The 12543-nt window shown below is 34.5% G+C and overlaps 1 long non-coding RNA gene across 1 annotated transcript; it reads left to right on the top strand.

Annotated features, from left to right (window-relative positions):
• The first annotated feature begins 10398 nt into the window (after positions 1-10398).
• Positions 10399-11673, top strand: LOC127069257 (uncharacterized). The gene is made up of 2 exons (XR_007783403.1): positions 10399-11132; positions 11222-11673. It is a non-coding gene; the product is annotated as an uncharacterized LOC127069257 (long non-coding RNA).
• Positions 11674-12543: the final 870 nt, after the last annotated feature.

The raw sequence follows: 12543 nt of genomic DNA, 5'->3' as shown, positions 1-12543 counted from the left end.
TGGGTTCCAGCGGTAATAGAAGCAGTAAGCAACTACAGTAACTCTCTTCTTCCATCTTTACCTTTGCCGCATTCCTCTGCCCTCTTCATCTCCCGGCTTTCTCTTGACTTCGCCAAGCTTGGCTATTTTTAACGAAGCAACCTTGAACTTGCTGCTGGCGCTGCCGCTCCCGCAGTGATCCGATCACCAATAAAGGAACTTATCTAATTCTTAGGAAGACGATCGACTCTCGCAGCTAGAGGTAAGTATTCGAGACCGTACTTCGAATCGTACATTTCGACCTAACCAACATCGGTACCTGGCACCGTCGTTGTCCTCGAGACACGAGATAGTAAACGGTTAAAAGGGACCTCTTAACTATCCCTACCTCTATCTGTGCTAGCCGTCAGCACGAATTAACTCGATTTTGATGAAAGATACAATAACCTTGAACCGAGATGAATAATATTTTGCCGTCGATAAGCCGAAGACTGTCACTGAGGTAAAAGGGCCTGTTATATCTTCTAGTCTAACGATTAACAAGAGAAAGAATTCCTGGACCATAGTACCGTAAGTAATTAGTGTTAGTAAAGGCTCGACGAATGGTCTCGAGGAGAGTGATTAGGATCATAATTTCTGAAAGATTACAGTCTAAGTTATGTGGTATTAAAATCTCACCATTTGAAATAGTTCATAGGAAGTTTGGAGTGTACGTGCGAAGGATAGATCGCGAGTCTCTCTCCCTCTCCCTCCCTTTCTCTCTCTCTCTTTCTCTTTCTCACATTCTATATGCGAGCAAAGGAAAAAAGATTTCCATTCGCACAATTGCGTCCTGTCAGGAAGGAACGGATATATCGGAGCAAGAAGGTCTATTCTCCGACACAATGCAATCACAATGCATTCAAACTCGAGAAGCGCTCGTCAACGATGCGATACAGAACGCATCGAGTCGCGTCGCGTCCGAGACTGTAAATGAGGTCTGTGCCATGAGCACCGTAACCACTGATTGTGTATGCACGTTGTGTGTGTGTGTGCGCGCGTATAAGAGAAAGAGAGGTGACCCGAGGGAAACAGAGAAGAGAACTTTCGCATGCTACTCGTACGCAAGCCCGCTGCTTTTCGCGAGCAAGTGCCAGAGACGTACATGGATATACATGCAGATACGCGAGAAAAAAAGAAGTAAGAGAACGACAACGGCGGCGTGGCTCTACCAGTCTCTTCCTCTCCTTCTTCCTTTTCTTCTTTTTTTCCTTTCTTCGGATTCTCGTGATAACTCTAGCGAGAGAGCTATATACGGTAGCCGACAAGAGATAAAGCAAACTCGCGCATTATCTGATCCCATGTTGTTCAGGGTGTTTCAAGATTTGTAAACTTGCGAACGGAGAGACCTGCATTCTAAAATTCGAGGATTACTTTCTTAGAAGATCCCCTGTTCTTTTGAGATTTCTATTAAGTGCATTGAAAAGAGAAAGATCAGTCTCTTTCAATGCTCTCTTCGTATCTGATCGATCAAAGGATATCCTATCTTGACAACAGTCTAATTATCAAGTCCGTTTTGAATAATAAATAAAAAACAACATTGACAATACACACAAGCAATATCGATATCATGTGACCATTTAAACGCAAATGTACGATTCTTGCAGAATGCGCAGAACAAATTAATTTTTTGAAAAAAAGTTCGTTATACGTAAAACTGTATAAATTTCACAAGAATTCAAGATATCTCTATTCAAAGTCGTTTTTGAAGAGACTAGAAAAAAGTTGAGAAAAGGCGCATGGAACAACTTGTTCCGGCGCGACGTTGCGTTTCTGGAAGAGACATCGTAAGAGGCACGTAATCGCATTCGCGAGAAGCTGTACTCGTTGGACGGGAGTATAAAGGCAACGTATGGAGACGATGGAAGAGAGAAAACGGTCGGCGTATACGGCGAACATAAAGGATCGTGTCGCTCGATAAATCTAAAATCTAACTTGCGCAGTTAATTTTGAGATTGGAAGATCGTTCTCGTCTCGTCCTCATCTTTGTCTAGCTCGCTTACGAGTTCGTCGTTTAAACTATGTAACTAGGTACCGTTCGAGTACTCTCCCTCCGTAGCCATATCTTGACATCCGTGAATATATGACTACAGTATTGCGCTGAGCACATACTATTTCCTAATAGCAATAAAAATTCAAACGTATTTCTGTTTGTCTTTCTCTCCCTTCCTAATATTGGCCTTTTACTTCCTTCCATCCGTCCTTCCGTCCTCTTTCTGTCATTCTCGCGCACTGGTTTCCCTCAGCGACCCACCAGTAATGCAGAATCCTCTCCTCTTCTCTCCTCGTGGTGTTTAACATTTCGACGAATAAGTACGACGCGACGACGTCCGTTGTGGCTATGTCGAAATACCGACAAGTTCAAGATCACGAGGTCGTTGCACGTTGTTCGTGCGACATCGTAAACTCGCGCAGAAGACGTAGTCCAACTGACAAGCCAAGTAAGCATTTCGGCTTGGCCAAGAGCCAGATACCTCGTCGGAAGAGGGATAAGTAGTATCTCACTGCTTCCGCTAAGACTTTGAAATTTTCGATCGTTCCGTTCTCCTTTGATCGTTTTTTTTTTATCTTTTTATGGTCCTCCTCGAATTACGAACCTTACATCGCCTTCACGATGCTCTTTTCTTTTATTCTTTCTTCGAGGACAAGCGTTTTATTACTCGGTTATAGGGAGCTTTGGATTTTGCTTTGAAAAAAATTTTATAATTCTGTAACGTCTTGTCTGAAATACGGTATCTAAAATACAATAAATCGATAAGTTATTAGAATATGAAGGATACCGATACTACTCGCTCTCGTTATGATTCTCAATTAAACTTTTTTTCTATTAAATTATCACTGTGCCAAAAATAAATGTATCGATGTCACAGTAAAATCATAAGATAATATATATACAAGTACAAAGACTATATCTGCAATTCACAAATATTTTCAAGCTTATTCCTATTCTTGCTGCATTTATGGGAGATTGACGTATTCACAAAAAGAACGAATACACCAATTCACGTAAAATTTATTGGATGAGCGAGCTCTTATATCAAATTCGTCGAAAGCACGAAGATATTTTTGGAGGCGATTCCTTTGAATGGATTCTATGGCTATCGATCGGGCAGGTTAGTAACCCGAAGGCAGGTATATCTCGAACGAAGAGAACAGCGGTCACTCAGACGGTCTTTTCGTATTCTTAGGAGCCTTCTTGTCTCGTCACGGGGTTACGAAATGCAAGAGACGTGCAACGCGAATGCGGTAATCGCGTTCTCCCTTCATCGACTTACACACCGACTTGCGAGCTCCGTTCCTCTTCGGAGAACGAATTCGAACGGTACGTCCGGACCATCAAATAAATCAAGGAACACGAGGCAAAAGTGATAAATCGTTAAAGCGATTCACTCTCTTACTTTTCCTATATTCACATCGGACCACGTTAATTGTCTTACTTTATTTTTATTGCTTATCGTGTCGATATACGGGTTCAACGAAAAGTCGTATATAAGGCAACTGGTAATTTGAAAAATTACAAAATTTAATTCGATCAAATCTAAGAATGTTTAATTATTATATTAATGGGATCTATCAGAGGTAACATCTATGGCAATTATTCTCATATTAATTATTGTTCTCTAAATCCATTTGTATGAAATCTTTTGCCCTCTCTAATTATCTCGAATAATCGATTTCCTACCGTAGAATGTTCCTTTAATTTCACTCGAAAGTTAAGAGGAAGATAATCCAAAGAGATAATTGAAGACATTATTACTCGTTCATAAAATAATTCCAACGGTATCTCGAACAAGCAAGAAACAAAGTTAAGAGCGATTGCAAGTCAGTGTATATATACGCGAATGGATTGTTTTCGGAAGAGCTCCCGTAGAATTCGCACGATAAACCTAAAAACCGTGCGACTCTGGCAAAGGGTCACAAAGATCAATGGAGGTTTTAGCGGAGTTTTACTCGATCGGTAAGAGAAGGTATTCGCATTTAAAGCGACTCAAGTACTCAAGTGCGAGGAGAAAAATGGCGTCCTATGTAAACGCGAATTCTCGACGTCGTAGCAGATGTAACCCAACCGCAATAAGTGTAAATCGAAGTGGTGTTAACGTCAAACCGTCCAACAAAGACGATTTAACGCGTTGCCGAGCTTCGAGTCTCACAAAAGGCCCGAGACTATCACTTACTAACCACCTACTATTGCGAACTTGCTCTCAACGAGCTTGCCTAACTATGTACGATATAGGTACGTCGATATGCTTGTGCAGGTTAAAGTAGGACTACATGCTCGTAACTTAGACCTATTATATTTCTTACTTCATTGTATCGTACTCCTTTTTCTTTTGATTTCTATGTTTCTTAGTGTTTTCCTTACGAGTAACTGTAGACTTATCATCGTAGTTATCCCTTCGATCCTCCTTATCGTAGCTTACATCCGTTTTATAAATCTTAACACGATTAATTGTGTAAATCGTTTTGTATAAATCATAAGTTATCTAATAAGGATCATACATACGATCATAGGTAATATAACAATATTATTTCCTCTTAACAAAGAACAAAGATGAGAGATCGATTCTTAACTCTTTTCTTGTACATCTCACTTTTGTTATCATTGTCTGCTAAAGTCGTCATATTGCAGTTATCATTATCTTGCAAAAGTCAATAAATAACTGTTATAAAACATTAGAAGACAAGTGGCAATAACGATCCAACGAAAGACTTTCGCTCCATGTTCATCAAATAGTCATTTAAATGGGAACTTACGACGAATCTGGATTGTTTCTCCATACATTCGATTTTTTTCGTTGCGTTATGCTTCAAGAGTTTTCCTACTTGGATCAATTGACCGACTTATAAAGGAATATCGTTTTTTTTATATGATTATTAGCCTCACGCATGTAAATATTATTTTTCGTTTTATGAAAGTATTATAGCACTTTCTCTGAAATTTTAAATGTGTTAGGAAATATCAAAAACTTGTCAAGAACTGTCAAACATGTCAAAAAACTTTTTCGTCATATTTGTTCTTTTATTATCAAAAAAGCAAAGTACGTCGCAAACTTGTGAAAAAATTTATACTGTATATGAAGTTGATGCTGTAGATGATTCAACATGTATGATGTGGTTCCGGACATTTAGAAGTCAAATTTTTATGTCAAAAATGTATTTCATAAGATATGTTAGAGCTAACTGATCGCAATAAATTTTATTAAAGTGACAGCTAAAATGTCACCTTTAAAGGAAAGATAATGTTTGCGTGCTTGAAGTTGAAACGATACGAAACTATTATGTTCGAAGATTCTACTCTGTGGACTTCGAAAGTGTTAAAAGTGGGAATGGATGGAGCGATCAAAAATCTTCTTTATCCATAGATAAAAGAGGTCATCAAAATTCTAATACTGAATTCATCATTCAGTGATTGAACTAGAAATGTGTGAATATGTGTATTTAAATTACATACAATAGTGTTAAAATCACGGTGACCGTAAATCGAAACGAAGATGAAACGGAGAGTGAACTACAATGTGTGAATTAATCCTTATCCGATTTATTTAGGGTACGGATTATTACAACGATGACGAATGAACGCTTTCGAACGAGAGAAATAACGCGTTTCTTTAATTATAGGTACTTCACGTCGTTATGTTTAAATGTAGCCAAAGATCCTTTGTTGAAGCAGCAAACTTTGTTGTTAAGCAGTAGATGTTTAATATGTAAATTGGCATGTCTTATATTCTTATGTTTTACATTCTTTTGTACAAATTTGTGAGAAGTTAGTTTATAATATATTGTTATTCTTGTTTAATATTTTATGTTATTGGAAACGCCTAGACTTTTAAACTTTAATTTCATATCAAAATAATGATTTTTTGTATACTAAACATTTGATCTTATTTTTTTTCTTCTATCAAATTCCTACAAAAAGAACAAATTTGAACAAAAAAATTCTATTGCTGTATAACGAAGTGATAGCATCTAGAATTAGGTCAAATCAATCGATCAGAAAAAAAGAATACCCAGCGGTACATTGTTTAGTCGAGATGTAGCAGCTGTGATCATAAGTCATAGCTTGGTTTCAGATCGCTTTTAAGCCATTATATGCTTATTGCTTATTGCCCGTGTATAATGTCCCAGTGAATCAAGCCTATGAGCGCAAAAGGTCTGAAAATCCCTGTTTTCTTTCGTTCTCTTCTACACTGACCTCGATATTCAACGATATAGAAAATAATTCTATAAAATAATTAATAACTTTTTAGCATCGAAAGACTGGCGATGCGAGAATATTGATGTCGATAATCTTTTCGTAAGTATCTATCAGTATTGTGCGTTTCAAAGATTACGATGTAACATTTTTTGCGCGATAATTTTCTTTTTATTCTTATTTTATCTTCCGCAGAAAATTGCAGAGACATTTTCTTTTTCATACTTCGGAATTAACGTTAAACTATAATAAAAACGAAATGAATGAGATAGCAGTCAAATTATAGAAATTTTTATGTATATTTCTTTAATATACATAAAAGGTTTCTTAATGCGTGTTTCGTAATTCCATTTAGGTCGAGTACGAATTTATACGATGAGTCGACTGCCGTGAATCATGCTTATAACTCTGCGTGCAAGATCAAGAGAGGCCACAGTGATTATACGAGCATCATTAATCGCCGTTTTCTGTTGGTGCTTTGACAGACTTCACGGAGGGGTATCCGGATTCTTCAATTCTAGGAAGACTCTGACGTAAACTCGGCTCAATAATATTCGAATCGCGTCATTCTAATTTCATATAAAAAAGTATGCACTTTAGGAAATAAATATAATATTTCGAGGATCAAAGACGTAACGGAATCTATAAAGAAGTTATTCAAAAATTGATATCATAAATATTTCTTACGTAACTAGAAACCTTGTTTCTGTCGTTTTGATATTCAACGCAACACAGACATAACCGGTTATCGCAACTATGTTATATATACCTGAATTATTATTTTCAATACAGTATTTTGTAACGTTCTTACGCATTCATATCATTATTACTGTCGTGGAAAATTTTTATTGGAAAGATTGGATAATTTGTCAATAACCGGAAAGTGTTGCAATATAAAACAAGAAAAGCTAAATATACGCACACACATATATAGAGATACATACGTATGCATTAATGTAACAACATAAAACAACGCTACAGAGCTCAACGACTCAAGATAAATAACGCTAAACAACGCAAAGACTCGGAACAAGTTCAACAACTCTTACAATCTCAATGCTACGATTTTCGATTCTTCTGGATCTTTATGCCACGCTCGTTTTTCGTCTTTCTGGTATTTCACGCATACATGTACACACATGACACACGCATTGCATTAAACACGGGCAATGGCACCTCAAACGTCTCGTATCTTTCAATTTCCAAGATACATGGCTTCGTCGTAATGCATGGTGCAACACGATTCGCCGTGCCTTCGATCGTTACCGCATCAAACGCATCACACTATCGAATTCTATACTTCTGTCATCGCACATTAAATATATATGACAGAACTACACTTATCGTTGCTTTGAATCAGTTTTATCTATACCCACAGTCATTCCACGGACATTTACATCTCGTCAAACAACTTTAATTGAATCGTCCGATTCCTGTCAACTGGAAATGGTACTTCTGTTACGTTATGCGCGACATTTCTTATCGTAAACGTTTGCGCCTACTAGATATCGTTGTTTGCCGTTCAATATTGGAAGGATCCCTTTGTATTTACATGTAAATTGCTTATAGCAAGAAAATTTCTTATGTGCTTCTTATGCTTAATATTGAATAGGATAATAATGAAATTGTTAGGATTCTTTCAGTAAGCAACATTGTATAATTATTCTGTTTCCATTGCATATCAACGCTACGATTTTCGATTCTTCTAGAATTATCTATTTTCATTCATATAGACATTATATATTAATATAGACAATATAGACATTTCCATAACATAGACAATATAGTCAGCAACATCATTTAGGCTTCTGTTGAGTCTGTTAAAATCATAAGATACAATACATTTATTAGACGAATGTATGCTATAAATATACAAAAATAAAGAATATATATATATATATATATATATATATATATATATATATATATTTGGAAACATAATATTTATTTAACATTTATTTATATTTTTTATTTCTATATTAAAATTTATAAAATATAAATATTAATTAAATATTCAAAATCAACTTTTAGGAAATTGCAATGTAACAGAATTGATTTTTCAAAGGAAGCAATCTATTCCTTTTATCTTCATATACATACATTTTCCACTTCAACAGAAACTCTTTCGCTTATTCTTGTAAGTGTTTACCTAGTTCTGAATGGAATTTTTTTATTTTATACAAAAATAGGCAAAAAACCTTAACAGAAATTTATTGAATAATGATAATACTTCCTACGTACATTTATTTCTTTCTTCACTCACGCTCGAAAATGGAAGGAATCAGTTTAAAAAGTCTCAGTCAGTATTTGTCGTTCTGTAAACTGGATCATTAATTAGCTAATAAATCCATGATTAGTTCTTAAATCTGTATTCTGCATTCGGTGATACTGGTAATTAATTAATAAATTCATATTCTACATTCTATAAAATCGATAAATGGATCTGTATTCTGCAAGATCGATAATTAGTTAATAATGATAATCCATTAATAATAATGTATTCCAAATTTTATAAAGACGGTAATAAATTTATAAAACCATTTATACGTCGAAAAATCAATAAGTTTGCAATCAGTTGAATGGTCTATCATGACTCCTACTGAACATTGTCTAATTCATTGAGATAAGAATCCACTCTTGTACATTGTTCATAGAGAAGATAAACATTTGAAATCTTATTTTGTAACTCTGATTACTGCCTTTTTTGTTTTTCATCCTATTTATCTATCAGATCTCCTTCTATGTCATCCTGTTGACTTATGTCTCTTTGTCTCGTCGCTTTCATCGAATTTACGTTTCTTACATTCAATCCCTAGTTAAGATTTTACGGCCCGACCAAAAGGTGACCATTTTGAATTATGCCACGTATGTATTAGGTGTATAACACATGTATGTATTAGAGCATTTTGAAACATTCGACATTTGATCGTAATAATCTTCCAAACACCTTTTCGATTTCTCTTTTAACGAAACAAAAATATATTATTTTGAGGAAAATTGGTATAAGATGGGCATGTATTTTTCTTTCTCGATTCATTTATACTTTTTTTTTCTTTTAATGTATTTTTCTTTTCCTTATATATTTTCCTTTTTTTTAACAATGAATTTGACATTTTAATGATATTTTTATTGTATAGATATGACATTTTTTTATTTTCTATGAATTTGCAAAACGGCTAGCCGAACATTAAAGTACGCATATCTATTCGGTAAAACCCAATATTCAGGTCATCTCTAGTGATATTAAATTTACCTGTTTAATTGTATTTATGTCTTTACTTAAATCAATTCCATATAACTTTTATTAAAATTCTAATTTCTTTATTTTTTTTTAAATAACAGCGAATTTACTTTTAAAATAATATAACTGAAAATTATTTTGGTATTGATTGGTTTTAATTGTTCTCCTATGAAAGGAACAAATTTGTGATTGCAGCTGAAGAAGTCTTTCTTTTTTCTTGGTAAAATAAATACCAGTTAAAATAGTATTAATACAATAAGAATACAGTTTTTATTTTAAATATAAAATTTCAAATAATTATTCTTTAACTCTTCCACTTAAAGTCCAGTTTCTTGGAAACTTTCTCGGTTCTCTAACCATATATTTTCAGAAAATGCTTATAAAATCATAAGTATATATTTTATCGACTGGTCGCTTTTGCAACAATAATAATATATCTTGTTTCATATTTTAAGTCAATTATTCATTAAATATATTGAAAGAGCTGTGGCTATAATACTATTAAATAATTCCTATCTTTGTAGAATCACCTAGGAACCAACTTCAAAAAATGACTCTTGAAAGAAAATCTTGGTTCTTAAGTGCTTATAACATGATGCGGATAAAGCAATTGCTGTCGCAAAACTATCTCATATGTCATATGTCTGATGTTCTCTAACACTATTATTTTTATTACTCAAATTGCTCTAACTCGGATACAAGGTCAAATTGACGGCGTGCTTATATAAATATTTTTCATCGTTTTGGTGTCTCCTATCCACCATTAAAGTGGCGCTTACATATACATACATACACACACACACATATATATATATATATACACATATATATACATACATATACACACATTTATATATATATATATATATATATATATATAAATTCATACGATATACATATGTATGTATTTGTATCGCACGAGGCTTGTTATCCCAGTCAGCGGGTATTCTTGAATAATGCTGAGGGTAAAGAGGAGAACGAAAATTTTTCGCGATGTCTTCCACCTCCTTCTCCTCTCGCACTCTACGATCGGCAAGTTCACGGCGTAGCGCCTGTAGAATTGAGAGAGCGTATCAGCGCCGTTCTCACGAGAAGTGCGCGCGAGCTCGTCTGTCCGCAGAAAAAGAATCGTTTCCGAGCGTGCTAGTGTAAAGAAGAGAAGAGAAGAGGAGTCAGTCGGGGCAGTCACGCGTGAAGGCACGGACCCACGGAGTCCGCATGACAACTCGCATGGTGTCTGCACTCATTTAGATTGGCTGGCCGTGCCGATCTCGGCGACGAGTCGAGCGTGCCTCTTTGCACGCTCGCTAGTTGAATTGGGAAAGAGTCGGTCAAGAGAGGAGCCCACGGACTATGGGAATACCTTGAAAGACTAGAGCAAGTGCTTACTGTATTAGAAAATCAGAAAGAACTTCATTTTTGTTATATGAAAATTTGTCTGCATCGAGTTGTACTTAGTAAAATGATTATTTGAAAATTAATGGTTTAAAAATTTTCCTTGTTCGAAAATTTCATAAATCTTCTCATTTTATTTAACTTACAGAAAGATACAAAAATCGACTTTTTGAAACGAAGTACAAAAGAAAAACGATAAGAAGAATGATTTATAAAATGGAACGATTATCGAATCAATTATAATTCTATATAAACAAATTCAAACAGTTTGCTGTGTATGTAAATGTACGTCAGCCACACCTTGCTTGATAATACAATAAACTCCTTATTACATTTTAAATCAGAATCATAAGGGTAATATTCTTATCCGATAGGGAGCGAATTTGTTATCTTCGGCATATCTTTTAGATGGTGAGGCAAGTGCGTCTAAAAAGGAGGTAGTTGGAAAGAATCAGTTAGAAAAATCTAGTGTTTATCATTATATAAACCCGGTTACTAATTAACTAATCTGTATATTAATTATCGATGCAATGAGTGATTGATTAATAAATCTGTAAAATAGGTAACTAAATAATAAATCTGTATTCTGCATTTTGCAAGAGCGATAATCAGTTAATAAATGTGTGTTCCGCATTTTATAAAGACGGCGATAAATCTATAAGACTGTATCAATATGACAAAAATCAATAAGTTTAGAATTAGTTGAATAGTCTATGTTCTATCATAACTTCTATTAAACATTGTCTGACTAACTCGTTGAAACGAGAATCCATTCTTGCACACCATGCGTAAAAAAAAAATAAACAATTTGAAATCTTTATTTTAATCCTCTGTCTATTGCGTCATTTATTTTCCAGCCTATTTCTTATTATCTATCAGATCTTCTATTTTATCCTACAACTTATGTCTCCCGTCGCTCATTCTCAAATTCACGTTCCTTAAAATCAATCCCCCTGATAAAAATTTCATTGCCTGATCAAAAACTGATTATCTTGAATTATGGCATAGGACGTGAAATATGAAAATGAAATAACGTTCTAAAATTAAAATATTTAGAACGCGAGCAGATTGATAGGGAAAAGTCAGAAACTATGGCAAAAGAGGAAACAATTTGGAGCGCAGTTAAATAAAATGTACGGATTATTAGGAGCCAAATCCAAGCTCTTCTTAAATAGCAAATTAATATTCTATAAATGTATCTTAAAACTATTATGGACTTATAGTCTTGAGTCCTAAGTTTAGCTCGATTTGTAATATCAACAGATTAAAAAAATTTCAATTTACAATCTTACATATAATAACGAATGTACTATGGTACTTGACCGAAAACAAAATAAGAAAGAACCTTCAAATATAGATAGTAAAGAAGGAAACTTTTCAAAAACCTGTCAGAAAGAGGAAATATTTTCGATGTGATTGTGGCTATGGAAATAGATCACTCAGGAATTAAAGTGATGGAACTGAGTGAGATTAAATGGTACAATAATGACAAGAAGAATTGACAAAATCATCTATTAGTCCGTTAAAGCTTCAGAATCAAATATTTACCTTAATTATTAATAGATACTTAGATAAGGCTACTATTAACTTTATTCCACTTCCAAATAGAATCATAATACTCCAATTTAATAACAAAGTCAAAAAGTTAAATATTATCAAAGCATATGCGCCTACGACGGACAAAGATCTGGCGAAG

The sequence above is a fragment of the Vespula vulgaris genome, chromosome 1 (assembly GCF_905475345.1).
Source record: "Vespula vulgaris chromosome 1, iyVesVulg1.1, whole genome shotgun sequence".
Taxonomy (NCBI): Eukaryota; Metazoa; Arthropoda; class Insecta; order Hymenoptera; family Vespidae; genus Vespula; species Vespula vulgaris.
Note: the sequence above shows the minus strand (reverse complement) of the source record. Positions and strands in the feature narration are given on the sequence as shown.